This window comes from Bos mutus, chromosome 5 (assembly GCF_027580195.1).
Source record: "Bos mutus isolate GX-2022 chromosome 5, NWIPB_WYAK_1.1, whole genome shotgun sequence".
Lineage (NCBI taxonomy): Eukaryota > Metazoa > Chordata > Mammalia > Artiodactyla > Bovidae > Bos > Bos mutus.
Genome location: NC_091621.1, coordinates 46,577,678 through 46,595,089, shown reverse-complemented (window position 1 = coordinate 46,595,089; position 17,412 = coordinate 46,577,678).

Here is a 17,412-nt window from a genome sequence, read left to right as displayed (position 1 = left end):
GATGAGAGGATGGGAAGAAACCAAGGCTCAGAAGAAAGAGGAGAGAGGAAATGGAAATGGTGGGTGCATAAAAAGAGACGAAAAGAGAGTCAAAAGAAAGGGGAGAAGGATGAGGTATGGTGGAGAGTGAAGGAAGAAGCATTACGGCAGGGAAGGGCAGCTGAGTTGTGTCCAGGCACCTCCTGGTCACCATCTCCATGAAAGAAAGGTGAGGAGAGTCTTGACAGGGACAACTTTAGCTAGCCTCCTGTCTGTGAGATGGGGCGGCAGAGGGCTGTGTAACCAGGAATGTCTTAGCGGGTGGATGGGTCTTGTCACAAGCTCAGAGAGGTCGAGACCAGACCGGAAATAGGGCTGGTATGAGGGAGGCTCTGGCCTGAGCAAGGGTAGGGTGAACCGTGGGTGGAGACAGAGGGATCGACATTGAGCAGCAAAGTAGAGCTGGCCATGCAATGAATGCACCGACACGCCCTTCGTGGTCTGCCTGAGGTGTCACGGTTGATTGGTGACAGAGTCGGGCCTGGAACCCACGTCTGTCCTCCCCAGAACTTTTGCTGTGCTCTGCTCCCAGAGGCTTTAACTGTACCCTCCTCAATCCTGGGGTGCCTGCTTAGGGCAAGACTGGCCATGATTGAGGGGAGGCTGGGCATTGAGGAGGCCTGCTGCTGCTGCTAAGTCGCTTCAGTCGTGTCCGACTCTGTGCAACCCCATAGACGGCAGCCCACCAGGCTCCCCCATCCCTGGGATTCTCCAGGCAAGAACGCTGGAGTGGGTTGCCATTTCTTTCTCCAATGCATGAAAGTGAAAAGTGAAAGTGAAGTCGCTCAGTCATGTCCCACCCTCAGCGACCCCATGGACTGCAGCCTACCAGGCTCCTCCGTCCATGGGATTTTCCAGGCAAGAGTACTGGAGTGAGGTGCCATTGCCTTCTCTGTTGAGGAGGCCAAGGGAACAAAAAAGCAGCAGAAAAAGCAGGAGGCATTGGGCGAGGGGTGGGGGTGGGAGAGTCACCAAGACCTGCCTGGGAGGGGATGGTAGAAATAGACTAGGGAGTCAGGGACCAGGACTCAGTCCTGAGAATGGCCCAGAAGGTACCTGCCACTAGTGGTCAGGCAGCCTGAGGTGATTTGGGGGTTTGTGCTGCCCCCTGGTGGCCATTAGGGGAACAGCAGTGAGGACTATCAGCGGACAGGCAGGTGTGACCTCCACCACCCTGGGTAAATGTCTTGCTATCCCATGCATTTCTGTAGAATGCAGACTGCTGAAATTGGAGGTCCTGGAAACCTCAGGCCCTTAAGCGTCTTGGCTTGGACTGTGAGTGGAGATGCTCTCTTGCCCAGAGGGTGGGGGGCAAGATGGATCCTCACGTCATCTGCCTGGAATCTCAAGAAATCCAACACTTTTTGATATGGAGCAAGCATACACGAGGCCTTCCCCTGTGACTCAATGGAAAAGAACCTGCCTGCAGCGCAAGAGATGCAGGAGACACTGGTTCGATCCCTGGGTCGGGAAGATCCCCTGGAGGAGGGCATGGCAACCCACTGCAGCATTCTTGCCTGGAGAATCCCATGGACAGAGGACCCTGGCGGGCTACAGTCCATAGGGTTGCAAAAAATCGGACAGGACTGAAGTGACTAAGCAGGCACTCAGGCATTTCATGAACTATTTCATTCAATCATTATGAAGTCCCTTTTAAGTGGTCAATACTCTTCCCATTATTCTCAGTTGAGAAAACAGCCTCAGTGGGAGGAAGTAACTTTTCCGAGGTGATGCAGCCCTAGGCCTCATGACTCTGAGTCTCTCACTCCTCATATCTTTCCAGTGGAGAGGTGCTTGGACCAAAAGGGAATGGGGTTGGGGTAGGAACTCTCCTGTGGCCTCACAAATGTCTTGTAAAGGATGCTTGGAGCCAGAATAATGTTTCAGATGTGTGTTCTACTCTGGGTGCCTAGGGGAACTATAACTGCATTCATTCAGTATTTCTGAACATCTCCTGGTGGGAGAGCCAGGACATAGCAACAAACGGTCCCTGTCTTAACAATTTGGTGGGTGCAACTGACCAAACGTTTATATGTGTGAGTGTTAACAGATGTCATTACAGATTGCCAGGGATAAGAAAAATTAGGGTGGGAACAAATTTCTCCCAGAGGAAGAAATGTTTTAGCATGGATTTAAGGATGTGTTGAGCCAGCAGACAAAAGGGAGGGGCAGTCTAGGTGGAAACAAGGAGCAGGTACAGGTCAGGCAGAGGGAGAGGGCTCTGGGAGAGTTAAATACTCTCCTGCAGTTTTGTGTTATTGAAGCACATGCTGTTATGTGCCTGGGTCTGGCTGTGATGCAAGGGACAAGGCTAAAGATAAAGAAGAGAGATGCTGGCGAAATGTGAGGGGCTTTCCTTGGTGAGAGTGAACAATACACGGTTTATTCTGCAAGCCTGGGGAGTCCATGGAATTTAAAACGCTGACCATGATTAGACCTGTGTTTTGGCAAGGGGCTTCCGGAGGCAGGACTACCACCTAGAAGGCTACGCGTTAGTCCTGGCAGGAAAATCTGCCCTGAAATCCCTGGCCTGAAGCGTCAGAGCAAGAGGAATACGTTGCATGACCCAGAGAGACGAAGAACGGGGATCTGGGCTTTTAGGCCTGGCCTGCGGCTGGCCGAGGCGCGAACCGGGGGAGGCGGCTCGGGGAGGCGTGAGACCCCGCTAGCGCCCGAGGCGTGAACAGACCCGGCAGAGGCGCGCGGAGAGAGAGCTCCCGCCGCGCGGGGCCCGCTGGCCAGGAGCCACCCGCCACGAATTTATGGTCCAAAACCGGATGCAGCTGTGCGCAGCTGGCGATGCAAATATATGCAAATTCACGCTGCCCAGACAGGGCTCTGTCGCCGGCAGCGTCAAAGGGGGATGGGGTGGGGAGTGGCGCAACCTAGTAAGTACTCTGCCGCTGAGTTCACACAGGGTGTGTGGGGTGCATCATCCCTGCCCTGACGGTCCCCTCTCAGGACTGTGACAATCTACTGTGACGAACATGGAGTTCCCTTCCTGTTCCCGATGACCCTGTGCACCCCACCCCTCAACCCTCAACCCTCACCCCTAGGATGCGGGCAAAGGGACGGCCCCGGCTCCAACGCTCTCTGAGCATCCCGGCTGGTGAGAGCTTCCTTCTCCGAGCGGAGGCAGCCGCACCGCAGGGGCTGATAATCCCACACTCGCCTCAGCCTCAAAAACGAATTTCTCCTCACCGCCTGGGGAGGGTCGGAAGGCCCGTTTCTTTTCATCCTTTCATTGCGATGAGTTGAGTCCTCCCAACCGCTTCTAGAAAAGTCCGTCCAGATGTCTAACCACAGTCACACGTGCTACTGTTTCAGACATTTTTCCCTGTGATTTGGTAAGAACACTATTCCCGAAGTGCCGGTGGTTGGGTTTTGAGGGTGTGGAAGCGGGATGAAGGATTGCCGGGCACGGCTAGCCACTGAGCACCCCCTCGCCTCCCCCACCCCACCCCCCGCCAGGCAAGACCTAGAAGGGAGTCTGGCTGGGGACTGTCATCTCCCGGCTGTTGCCCTGTTTTCTTGCCTGCTCTTCCCACAACGGCCACAAGGGTCTTCCTTGAGCTAAGAATGGGAAATCCTTGCGCCAGGTCAGAACGCTGGGAGGCTCCGGCGCCTGGCGCAGTGTCCTCTCTGCGGTCCCCGAGCATTCAGACCCGCAGGCGTCCGGCTAGCCCCGCCCTACCTTCGTGGCTTCACCCGGTTGTAGATGACCTTCAGCTCTCTTGACTCGAGCTCCGGACTGGAGATCGGCACTCTAAGATCTCCTGCTCCTTCCTCCAAGCTTAGGAAGCAGCAGAAGGCTAGGAGTGAGTCGAGGGGAGGAACTCAGGCCGGACACATAGTAGGCGCTCAATAAATATTTTTGAGATGAATGAAAGAACGTGGCGGTGTCCTGTTCAGAAGCTGGGGGAGGGGACCTCAAAAAACCGAAGGGCACCATAGAGGCAGCGCACTCAACGCCCTACTGGGGAAACTGAGCCCGTCTGTGGACCCTGGCGACTGGGACTTGGACATCAGCACAGCCCGGGAGGTCCAGTACAGAGAGGGGATATAGGAAGGGAGAGGACAACCAATCAGAAAACACTTTGGGTTATTTTGACCAGGAAAGGCAAGAGAGACGAAGATCACGAAGGTCCCTAAAAAGAGGCCTTGTCAGGAGGGGGAAATAGGATGTGGAAAAGGGGCTGGAGGCTTGGATGCTTTAGCTAAAATGAGGAAAGTTAAAGCACCTACTTTCTCCCATGAGGACAGAGCTTGTTAGGTTTAGCTGCAGCAGGCAGAATGGTGGTCAGACACCAGGAAGGACTTCCCCATTTGGAGTCAGACCTGCGGGGTATAGTGTAAGGGGGTAATGATTCCCTGTTATCAGGAGCTGGAGGCGAGTTACCCGAAACCACGGAAGTCCGTCAAGGGTGGTTGGGGTGGGAAAAGTAATATAGTTTTAGAGTTAGACGCAGTTGGCAGAAGCCTAGGTGGAGGCGGCCGCCCTTCCCCCACGGAAGCGGCTGAAGGACCCAAGGGGTTGGCGGAGTCTGACCAGGTGCGCTCACTCTGATCGCCCACTGGGAGAGACTCTGGGTGGCCCTGCGACCCGCCCCCCGCCTGGGGCTTGCTGGGAGCCCTTCCCCAGCCGGGAGGGGCGAGCTGTCTCTGGATGAGCCCAGGCTTCGAGTCTCGGACCTCATGCTGGCGGCACAGATCTCCACGAAGGTCTGCACACTGGCTCTTGCTGCACCTCGGCCCCCCGCGCCCCGCCCTTTGGTGCGCTCAGAGTACTTCCTTAAGTGGCTTCTCTGTACCCCTGGGAAACGGGAGCTTGTCCTGCGCGCGCCAGCCGGACTAGTCTTCCTCTTGGCCCTCTAGTTTGTTTCCCTGGGTGATCCTTCATCTGTGAACAGTGACCACACGTTGACTAGCACATAGTAGGGACATGAATGGAAAAGGAAATGGCAACCCACTCCAGTATTCTTGCCTGGAAAATCCTATGGACAACGGAGCCTGGCGGGCTACAGTCCGTAGAGTCGCAAAAGTCAGACACTACTTAGCGACTAAACCACCACCACCACCACCAGGAACATCAAATATAGCCTTGTGGTGGAGGCCTGGATTTAAGTCGTATACTTACTAACCATGTGACCTCGGTTTGAAGCTTCCATTTCCCCATCTCTGAAATGGGGATGTACCCCTGTCTTGTTCACTTTCCAGACGGCTGGAAAGAAGAATGGATGAGAAAGTATTATTTTACGTAAATTGTGAGCTATGGAGGTTCAACCCAGAACTGGCTGTCTCAGACCTAGAATCCATTATTCCAGGGCGAGACCCGAGGTTCCTGCGGAATTCTGGGTGTAGCCCAGCGGGAGTGATGGAAGACTACCCCACTGCTGCAGCCGCGGGTCCGGGTCTCCAGGAGAGGCCCCCAGCAGAGGGCGCCCGGGCCCGCGAGGCCAACTCAATACGGCTACCTCCAGATCGGGCCTGCCTCCTGCGCGCCCTCTGCTGGCGACAGGGAAAACCGCCGCGCGGCCCCTCCCCTGTACCCACCCATTGGGCGGGTTTCTGCTTGTCTCTGGTCTCTTGTCCACGCCCCCTGCTGAAGCCTTGCTGAACACAGACATCTGACCCTCCAGCCAGGCCTGGCTCAAAATTCCCCTATTCCTCAGCTCTGTGGAGGAGGGTCTGGCTCTTCCCCACCCCTCAAAATTGTGGCTGGATCAAAGTCCCAGTTCCAGGCTTCCTGCCCTTCTCTATACCCGGCTGGTGGGATGGCTGTGGGTGGTGAGGAAAATCACTGCAGCCTGAGGCTTAGACTCTCTATTCTCAGACTCATGGAGGCTTGAAATCTAAACTGCCTGCTCCTAGCTTCCAGACCACTGCCTGGTCCTGATTTGTCAGACCTTCGGGATCTCTCAGCCAGGACATGCTTCATTCACCCTTCTAACTGGACCCTCTGCTATCATCTGTCTTCTGCGCCTTCCATATTCTTTCCAAAGGGCAGGTCACTATCCTACTTAAACCTCTCCTAGCTCCTCACTGCCTGCAAGAAAAGGTTTAGACTCCTTTTCAGGCCACTTCCATCCTTGATAACTCTCCAAGCACCTCTCGCTCTTCCATGTCTCTGCACTACTTTCCATCCGCACTTGGGGAGAGTAGGGACTCTCCCCTCAAGGCTGAGTTCAGATGTCCCCTCTTTGGATTGCTTTTCTCTGACACCCCCAGGCAGGATGTTTCTGTGCTCCTGTGGATTTTATATACTTTTTTTTTTTTTTAATGGCACTAAGGCAGAGGGAATTATCTATTTACAAGTCTGTCTTCCCCCTTAGGAAATTGAGTGCCTCTAGGGCAAGGTTTGGTTATTTGTCCTTGCACATACTGGCAGCCTACCACAGGTCTGAACTCACAGTGAATGGCTGGCTGACAGGTAGCTCAGCCCCAGACATCAGAGAATTGGTGTCTTGTGTATGCCCCTCTGCCTGGAATGTGGCAGATAGCTCTGCCTGTTTAAAGACTGGCTGGATATGCCAATCATCTCCCTCACTGGGGCCAGATTCTGCCTCCCTTCCCAGCCCCCAGGAGATCAGCTGTTCCTATTTTCTCCCTATTCTTTGCTCCCATCCCTATTGGGAGGGGGGTGGTCCAGACTCTGTAGGTTCTAGAAACTCAATTCTAAGTCCTGTGCAGAACTTTGTTTATCAAGAAATTGATGATAGAGGGAGACTTCTCCCTTCTGCAGAGTACTGGAGACACCCCACAGATTCTTGGACGTCACCTCAAGTCAGCCCCCTCCCTACCCCAGGACTCACCGGATCCTTGCTTGTCTAGCCTGGGGCTTGGGGGCAACATCATAAATTTGGGAGACAAGAGGCGAGATAAAGATCATTTGTTGAAAATGGTGTCATCCATCATGTGCTGGAAAGAATACATCCAAGAATTCCCCAAACCTGGGTGTTTGGCTCCCCACCCCCAACTCCCTGTTATGGTCTCCTCTCCACCCCCCAAAAAAAAGTGTCCTCCCCCTCTCCCACAGCCCCAGCCTCCCTAGTCAGCTCCTTCCAGGGCTTGAGGTTGCCTGGTCAGTCTGTTGCAGCCCTTCGCATCTGCACTCAGCCTGTCTCTTCTCCTACCTTGGGAGGATCTCAGGGTGACGAGGTCCCATCCCCCATCCTTCCTTACTCGAATTAATGATCACATTTCTGAAAGAGCCTGGAGGGGAGATTCCCAAACTCCTGGTTGCAGAGTTTAAGGTTGAGAATGAACAGATAAATAATGACTTGCCAAATTAATTAATTATTTTATTAGCCTGAGTAATTATTAATCAGGTCATTAATCACCCCGCTGTGCACTATGAATAGTAATTGTGTGGTGGAGGGTAGGGGCGCAAGCAGCAGTGAAGCAGGTTATGGTTTAAGGGCTGATGATGTCTGGACCTTCTCCTGGTCCTTGGAAGATTTGGGGAGGTTTATAGGCCCCATCATTCCCCACCCCCCTGGCCCCCACTCATGCTTACAGATTAGGAGTTGAATGGGATCTACCTGGATTCCTTTTTTGGCAAGGGCAGGTGCCAACTTCATCCTTCTCTTCCTGATTTCCAGAGTTCAGATGGATGCAGGACATGGCAGCCAGGACGTGCACACAGAGATGAAAGGAAGATGAAGAGAACTTACACTTATGAGGGTGTGTGAGTGTGAGTGCGTGACTGTGAGTGCCTGTGAGTGCGTGTGGACAGGGTGAAAATGCGGAGAGACCAGTAGGGAGATGGAGAGACAGAGAGACAGAGACAAGTCCTGAATGTGCTGGGGGTCCCTGCAGTGTCAGTCTGCTGGGTCAGCTGATACAGAAGAGTGATGCTGGGATTGACTCTGAGTTTTGGAATGATGCTTTGGAATGGGGTGGATGCTGCGGGAGAGGAGGGGAAATAGAGGAGGAAGAGACCAGAGGAGGGAGAAAGGGAAGGTGAGACAGTAAGGAGAATGGGGCAGGAAGGAGGGGAGGATGCAAAGAGCTGGCTCTTTGAATTTGGAGCCCTGCTGACTCCAGTATTTCATATTTTTTTCTTGCTGAGGTATCTGAGGATTCCTTCTGTGCCGTCTGTTCCATACCACCCACCCTACTCAGGTGCTTCTCTCTCCTGAGGTTTGGAGTGGGCCTCAGCTTCTGGATCTTCCCCCTCGGCTATTTCCTGGGATTCTGCCCACTGCCCTGTGGGGCTGGAGGGAGGGGAGATGCGAGGATCAACAGAAAAGGCAAAGTGGGGTAGACGACCCTTGCCCTTGACACCAGCAAGCCATTCTGTAAGTTTCACTTCCGTCTTTCTTGCTCCATCAACTCACATCCGTGGTGGTGCCCCATCAGTTAGCAGTCAGCTCTCGTCCCTCGTGCTGTCCCTTTCCCAGGCCTCCTTCTCCCGGGGCCAGGTGTTCCCAGGGCCCCTTCCCTTCATGGCTTACTTGGGAAGGGGTCAGTGCTCCTGTTTTTAACTGCCCCAGGTCCCTCTGGCATAGTCTATTTCACTTTCTGTTTATGGTGGATTTCACTCTTTATTTACTGTAGTCCTGCTTTGTTTATGACCTGCTTAGGGTCAGTTTCAGCTCTGTGGCTCCAGTTTCTCCCCCATGCCCTGTGTTTATTCCTGCTCTTGACATCCTCTTTGCAGGCCCTTCCTCAAGACTCTACTCTGAAACGGGTGGGGAGGGGGCCCTCACAGGCTCAGCTCCACCTGTCTGGGGCCCAGGCTGCTCTGAGGATATGGAACCCACACTCCCGAGGCCCCGGCCCGTGGGCATCCCTGCTCAGTATATCCTCCCAGCAGGGCTCTGGGGGTGGGCAGGGGGTCAGGCACAGGGGCAGCTTCTGACAAGACAGAGCCTGTCATGAGATAAACACAAACACGGGGCCTGGAACCCAGCCTCTTGTTTGGAATTCTTGACAGTTGGGTTGGTGGTGGGATAGGGAGGGGGTAGTTGGTGGGAAAGGAATTGAAAGAGGGGAGAGCAGACCTCCTGGAGTGTCTGGAGACTCAGAAAAAGGGTACTGTGGCCCCGCAGCCCTTGACATTGCTCGAGGACTCCTTGCTGATGACTTTGAGGAAAGGTCTAGCGTCCAGAGTCCCTGGAGGTTGAGTTCCCTTCTTAGGAAATTGCCCAGTGGTGGGCATGGGCCAATGAGCTAGAGGAGGGGGGATCCATAAATGTTCAGTGCCTGGGGGCCAGGAAGGGTAATGCTATGCTACCTTAGCTGTGATTGCAAGTTCTTCCTCTGGCCCGACTTCTGTAAGGGACTGGGGGAGTGGACAGGAGGAAGGGAGAGCGGAGAAGGCCGGGCTCCTGGGTCTCCCCTCCTGATCTCCCTGGGAGTTGTTCATCTTCAGCCAGGTTCTGAGAGTTATCTGGAAGACACTCCAGACTTGCCTGCAGACAGATTAACCTCTTCCCATCCTTGGAGTGTGCGAGAGGGTATCTTTCTCCCATCCCTAGCATCCCCTTTCTGTGTGTCTCTGGAGGTATGTGGTCCCCTAGCCCTCCCTGTCTTTGTCAGGTGGGCACGTCTCTGGAAAGGACCTGTCTTACACTTTCCCTTGCTCCCTTCCCATCAACTCTCCCTGCAGCACTGGGAAGCCCTTCTAGAAAGCCTTCCTTCATCCCTCCTCTTCCATTCAGTTTCATCCGCCCAAACTTTTCCCTAGAATACAGAGGTTCTAGTCCTTGACTCCTGCTCCGAGCCCTCTCTGGGTCCTATTGCCCTTGGTGGTTTTCTGGGTTCCATAGAGGTTGTCCCTGTACTTCCTGCACCGGGAACAGCCTCTCCACCTTCCTTCCTGGTGGCTCTTTGCTCCCAAAGCCTCTGCTTTCTAGGCCCCAGGTAGGGGAGGAGACTGCAGTTCTCCCCACTGCCAGCAGAGGGCAACACACCCAAGCCCAGGCAGAAGGTGTGGAGGCTGAACAGCCTGGGATGGGGCCCAACCTGCTGAGCCCTGGGAGCTAGTAGCGCAGGGACTGGCTTGAGAGTAGAATTAGTGGAATTTTCTAGGACCACTGAACGGGGTGGGACTCTCTAGTTCTTGCCTCATTTACAAATTCTGTAATAGCTAATAATATCGGCTACCATTTGGAGCAGATGCTTTATTTATAATATGTCAAGTTCTGAAAATAACCGTGAGGTAATATTATTTTCACTTTACATAATGGTGAACTGAGGCTGGGGAAGGTTAAATCATGGGAAATCATGTGTCCAAGGAATTGGCAGAGCTGGGACTTGGTCCTAGTGGGGTGGCCCAGGCCCAGGAGACTGCTTCCTCCCCACAGACATGCAGTAAGGAGCCTGGAAGGAGCCTGGAAGGGGCCCTTGTGGCGCCCACCCAGCCCCCTCCTTCCGGCGCCCAGCAGGGTTCAAAGGAGGGGTTGGGAGGCTGGGCGGGGGACCCCCGCCCTCACGAGCCTCCCTCAGCCTGGCCAGATGCCTTTGGGGCCTGGAGACAAGGGCTGGAGAATGGGGCTGCCATAAACAGTGTCCAGCAGCCGAGAGGCTGTAAAACCAGCCCGGCAGAGGCTGGAATGTGGAGGGATCCAGGAAGGATTTTCCGGCGGGTCTGGCATGATAGCATCTTTGGGGCCCTGGGGTCAAAGGGGAGCCCGCCCTCCACCCCTCCCTCTCCGGGCCATCCTGCTGCTCTTTCCTTTCCCCCTCCCCACCCCCTCCTCGCCCACGTTTCTGTAGCTGCCTCCACGAGTCTGAGTCTCTCCCTCTACTTGGTCCTTCTCAGCTCCTTCCTCTGAGGGGTGGGTCAGCCTCTATGTGAGCCCGTTGGCTGTGTAATGAGGTGACTTTGCCTTGTTCCCCAACTGTGAAGTGGGGGATCATGCTAGATGGGGTAATATGTGTAAAGCACTTATGACCCTGCCAGGCTCATATGAAGTGTCATCTATCTGTCTGCTAATATAATAAATATTAGTGTGTCTGGTATTTATTTCTGTTTCCTGTCTCTGTTCCTCACCCAGGGGTGCGATTTAGCCAATGGGTTTTCTTGTCCTCATTTTTTTCTCAAGCTTTCATCTGGATCCTGGAAGGGAAGCAACTGAAGGGGAGTTGACTTTAAGGACAGGGTGCCTGCTGGACCTCCACCTCCCACCCCTGCAGGCCCTCAGTCCGGCTCCGCAGGCCAGGCAGCCATCCCCTCTTTGGCCAGGAGGGGGCAGCAGACACTTTACTGTGCTGCCTGGGAAGGGGTATGCCCCAGCTCACCTGGCCCTGTGGAGGGAAGGGGCGGGAGGGGCCTTGAGAAGAGCCCAGCGTCTGTGGCAAGGCTAGGCTGATTCCAGAGTGCCTCCATCTGGCCTCTGGTCCTGTGTGTGTGTGTGTGTGTGTGTGTGTGTGTGTGTGTGAGGGTGAGGTGGGGTGGGGAGAGGAGCGTGCTGGCTGCCCTGTGGTTACCCATTTTGCGACGTGTACGGGGGGGCAGGTGTGTTTTTCAATGTACCAGAACCACGGAATCAGAATGTTACAAGAGATTGTTTAATGGTCTGATCCTTTTCTCTAGATGAGGAGGCTGAGGGCACAGAGAAGGCAAGCTACTTATTAAGGCTCGCACAGCAAGTTTGTGGCAAAGCTTTCAGACTCTTGCATGCTAAGTCGCTTCAGTCGTGTCTGACTCTTTATGACCCTGTGGACAGTAGCCCTCCCAGGCAAGAATACTGGAGTGGGTTGCCATGCCCTCCTCTGGTGGATCTTCCTGATCCTGCGACTCCTGCTTTGTAAGTGGACTCTATCCGTGAGCCACCAGGGAAGCCCCTTGAGACTCTTGCTGCTGCTGCTGCCAAGTTGCTTCAGTCCTGTCCGACTCTGTGTGACCCCATAGACGGCAGCCCACCAGGCTCCCCCATCCCTGGGATTCTCCAGGCAAGAACACTGGAGGGGGTTGCCATTTCCTTCTCCAATGCACGAAAGTGAAACGTGAAAGTGAAGTAGCTCAGTCGTGTCCGACTCATAGCAACCCCATGGACTGCAGCCTACCAGACTCCTCCATCCATGGGATTTTTCCAGGCAAGAGTACTGGAGTGGGGTGCCATTGCCTTCTCCGCTTGAGACTCTTACCCTGGTGCTATTATTAGTGGGTGTTTGTGTGTCAGCATGATCTAGGTGCACATATGGTCTCATTCAGAAATGGGGCTTTGGAACGAGTGCCTGCTCCGTCCCTGGGCACAGCAGCTGCTGGCAGTGGTCCTGTCCTCCCCTTCCTGACTCCCCTTCCAAGAGGTTCTGCCCCAGCCTCTTCCTCATGACCCAGCGGGTGAAGAAAGCTAGGTTTCTGGACGTCAGAGCTCTCACAATAATAGCAGTAGAAATATTTGCTGAGGGACTTTCCAAGTGGCCCAGTGGTTAGGACTCCTTGCTCCCAGTGCAGGGGGCACAGGTTTGATTACTGGTTGGGGAGCTAAGATCCTGCATGCTGCACAGTGGCCAAAAAAAGATTGTCGAATAAAAAAATGAAAAAAAATTATCGAGTTGCCACATGCATCAGATCATTCAATTACTTAATCCTTCAATAACTACAAGGGAGGTACTCTGGCTACTCTTAATCTACATGTGAGGCAATGGAGGCACAGAAAGGTTGAGTGCCTTGCCTGAGATCACACAGCCAGCAGGTAACCAGGCTGTCCCGAGAAAGCTCCAAGCACCAAGGATAATGGATCACAAAATGGTGCGAGCCCTAGTTCCAGTGACCTGACTGCTTCCTGAGGGCTCACCACAGGCCGAGCACTGTGCCAAACGCTTCTCATTCCATGTGGACCCCAGTCCTCCTGATGACCCTGTGAAGGAAGTTTTGTCATCACTTTGCAGGGGAGGGAACAGTAAACAGAGGAGCTGGGCCTGAGTAGATCCATGTGAAACCCACGTGCTTGGCCATCTGCTACTCTCAAACCTTACATCACTTGGGGATCTTGTTAAAATGCAGATTCTTGGGAATTCCCTGGCGGTCCAGTGGGTAGGACTCCATGCTTTCACTGCCGAGGGCCCCGGTTCAATCCTTGGTTGGGGATCCAAAATCCCACAGGCCACTTGGCATGGCCAAAATAATGCAGATTCTGGTCCAGTCGGTCTGGGGCTGGGCCTGAGATGTAGCATTTCTGTAAGCTCCTTACCGCAGTGTTGAGGCTGCTGATGCACGATCACATGTCAATCACTAAGGGTCTGTGGGTCCTTGAAGTCCTGGCACAATGGGCTTGCTCTGGGCTTCAGTGTCCCCATCTGAGAAGAAGAAGAGGCACGTATGCATCTGGACTCTTAGTGCAGGCTCTTTTCCTCCCCCCGCCCACTGCCTTATGCCATCTCTATGCACCTGGCATCACCATCTCTCGGGGTGGAGGTGGAGGTGATCTTCAAGTCCTCCCGGTGTGCCCCCTCTGCTTTAACAGGGCCCTAGTGAGGGTAGGTTCTTTCTGACAATTACAAAGCACATTCATGGCAGATCCGTAACAAGAACCCACATGCCTGCCTTTGTCAGGTACCCCGCACTCCTCCTGGAGGGTGTCCTCGGTGCTCTGGGAATCTGCAGGGAGGCCCAGCTGCTGGGCAGTGGCTGTGTGATGAGTGATGAGTCCGTATGGTGTGTCAAAGGGGAAACTGAGGCAGATGGAGGCAAGTTGCCCTCCTTGCATGGGTGCCATTGTGTATGTTTTGCTCTCTCTCCTTCTCTCTTCTCGCCCCCTTTCTGTCCCTTGCTGTCTTTGCTGTCACTCAGCCCTGGGGGTTCCTAAGCTCACCCCAGCTCTAGTTGACTGTCTCCAGTCTATCACTAGCCTATGCTATGCTATGCTATGCTAAGTCACTTCAGTCATGTCTGACTCTGTTCGACCCCATAGACGGCAGCCCAACAGGGTCCCCCGTCCCTGGGATTCTCTAGGCAAGAACACTGGAGTGGGTTGCCATTTCCTTCTCCAATGCATGAAAGTGAAAAGTGAAAGTGAAGTTGTTCAGTCGTGTCCGACTCCTAGCGACCCCATGGACTGCAGCCTAACAGGCTCCTCTGTCCATGGGATTTTCCAGGCAAGAGTACTGGAGTGAGGTGCCATTGCCATCACCAGCCTGCCAGTGCACAGTTGCAGAGTAACAGTGGATGGTGCTAACTTGCTTGCTTGGACCACCCTAGTGTCCACTTCTGCTCAGTTGGATCTTTCCACAGTCTGTGTCCACCTGGCCTTCTGCAGCAGGAGACCTTCAGCGTGGACAGACCCCCTGAGGCGGACCACGTGGGACTTGCCTTCAAGTTGCACCACTGGCATTCAGGTTGGTCTCTCTCTCGGCCTTTGGCTGGGGAGTAGGGGTGGAGCACCCATAACCCTTTGTCTTTTTATGCCACCAGCCTTGCCTGGTCTCCCGAGGAGGCTCCTGACCTCACGTGTTTACCTGGAGGACAAATAGACCAGTTGCTCACGGAGCAAGCCCCGGAAGCAGAGCTGGGTCCTGCCGCTCTCCTGGCCCTGGTTGGCACTGGCTCCGGGTGGGGCTGGCTCTGGAAGACTGGGGGCAAGGGAGCTGGTCCCCGCTCCCTCTAAGACCCAGACTGGAGGGAACAGAAGCCAGCGGATTACTTCCTGGCCTCTTCCCAGGGACTCCGAGGAAGTTCCTGCCCCCAGGGTGGAGGTTAGGAAGGACTGACTAATGGTGTTGTTCATTCTACAAAATGTCTGTTGAACGCTTCTTGTATGTTAGGTGCTGGGATGGACATCAGAAACTCGGACCCAACTCAGGTCCTAGTGAAGCCGGAGCCCCTGGACACAGGTCAGAGAGGGGACAGAGGCCCCCGTGAGTCAGCACGGAGAGGCAAGGCCAGGAAGACCTTTCCTGGAGTCTGGAGCCAGAAAGAAACAAGAAGCTCTCCATGACTGATGTGTGGGGACCGTGTAGGTGTGCAGATGGCAACCTGGGCAGGTTGCTTGGCCTCTCGGAGCCCCATTTCCCTCCCCTGAAAAATGACAGTGTGAGGTAAATCAGCAGTTCTCAGATGTTGACTCAGAATGACCTGCGGGATGGTCAGAATTCACATTCCTGGGTCCCTCTGATCCATGGGCTATGGGGTCAGCACCTACCTTGTTCCCCTAAGGCCATAATGGTTTGATGGGTGGACAGGTGATGGGGGGCTTCCCTGGTGGCTCAGGGGTAAAGAATCCACCTGCCTATGCAGGAGATGCAAGAGACGTGGGTTTGATACCTGGGTCAGGAAAATCTCTCTGGAGTAGGAAGTGGCAACCCATTCTAGTATTCTTGCCTGGGAAATCAATCCCATGGACAGAGGAGCTTGGTGGGCTACAGTCCATGGGGTCAAAGAGTTGGACATGACTTAGTGAGTAAACAGCAACAACAACAGGTGATGAGAGTGGAGCTGGAAGGCTGCGGGGTCTCCCAGGGCCCCTCCTGCCCTTTGCTCTGATTCAGTGACCAGCTGGCACCTGGGAGGAAGCCACCTTGCCAGGCACTGGGCTGCGTTCACTGAGAGTCCAGGCAGGTACTGTCACTCCCATCTTGGTGCCCAGGGCAGTTAAGATCAACAGTCCTATTGCAGGTCCTCACCGCAGCAGGTCTGCCGCCCTTGTCTCCACTCTCTGTTCATTTTTCTTCTTTTTCATGGATAAGATGTTTCCCTTTTCCATTTCCTGACCTTTTCTCTTGCTCTGCCTTCCCTCTCTCTCCCTATCATCTGCAGTTTGTAATAATCTAAAATATTTTGAGACTCATCAGTCTTTTTCGGCAAAGTCCTCCCTGTCTTCTGCCCCAAGTGCCTCCTTCAAAGGGAGTTCATAATCTCCATTCCTTCCTCATGGATGGGAGGAGAGTCATAAACCCCACCTTCCTGATGGCCACCTGTCCCACCTACCTCCCCCTTGCCTGAGGCGCTCTCCCTCTCATTCATTACCAACCCCCTTCCCCACCCCTGCTTCCTCCTGAGGTTTCAGAAGTGTTTGGTTCATAACAGAGGCAAAAAGCCAGGGAGAAATCTTCTCTGATCCCAGCAGAAAGGATCGAAGTTAGATGCTTGGAAGGACTTCCAACTAGCTAAAGAGAACAGACCTGAAAGAAGGCTGTGGATCCAAGGGGTTAGTCTGGTCTCCATCTGGGCTTATGACGCTCTCTCTCCCTCTCCCCACTTCCCCGTCTTCACACCCCCCAAGCCCCTGTTAGGCTGAGTCTGTCCCCATCCTCTGACCTCTTCATTGACACTGGTGTGGGGGTGGTAGTGGTCTTGGGCTCCTCAGGGTCCCATTGATGATGAGGGTTGGGCCAGGGCACCCTCCCAACCTGGCCTTGGGCATCGTCTTTGCTCTGGACCTATGCCCTCACCACCCACTCCAATCGCCCTCTCTTTCTCAGGACAGGGGCAACAGAGAATCTGCGGGAGCCACCTCTTGGGAGACCCCTGTGTGTGCTGTTACATCTGTGGAGCCAGGAGTGTGTGTGGCTGTTCATGTGTGCGTGCCTGACTGGACTTATGAGGTTTTGCGTCAGCCCTTGACACAGGGTTGTGGAGACACTTTGGTCTCTGTCCACACCTTGTCCCTGGGGTTAACTGGGGGGTGTGATGAGCTCAGGGCTGCAGAGTGGGTCTGTCTCCAGAGATGGGGCACTGGGAGCTGCCTCCCAGAGTCAGGGCTTCAAGGTCTCCCACCCCGCCATCCCCGGCGGGGTGTGCGTGTTGGGTGGTGGTGGGTGTGCAGCGGCAGGCAGAGCTGCCTGTCCTGCCTGCGTGTGACCACAAGGGGGCTCTGGGATCAGATTTTTCTCCTTTCCGGCGGAGCCGCAGGGATTCCCAGCAGCGTCGGCGCACTGAGCTTTTCTGGAAGTGCCGACCTTTCCCCTGCAGCTGCCGCTAAGGGGTCTCTGCCAGGCTGGGAGGCCACTGGAGGAGCACACTGCCTTTGCCCTTCATCATCCAATTCTGTCAGGAAGTCTTCAGCCGTCTACCCGCCATTCCTCTTGTTTTGAGGCGTAGAGATGGGGCTGAGAGAGTGAACCCCATTTTCCTTTTTCCTTTTTTTTTTTTGTATTACCACTCCTCCCTTCGCAGGCTTAAAGTGAAGAACTTCCTCTCCTCCCCATCCCCTGATCATTAGAGCGCAGACTCTGCTCTATCACAGCTGAGCACCAGACAGGCAGCAGCAGCAAAGATGTAAGCTAGACATCAGGAGGGACTTCCTGACTAAGAAAGGCACAAGCCACTGGGTTGGATATCTGAGGGAGGCTAGACACAGGGAAGTTGCCTGTTCATCTGGGAGGAGGCTCTGGTTCTGTGGGAAAGGGGGACGTCCTCTGTGATCCCACGCTCCCACCTCTACTTCCCCAGTGAGGCTTAGAGAGGAGGGCTGGGTACCAGTG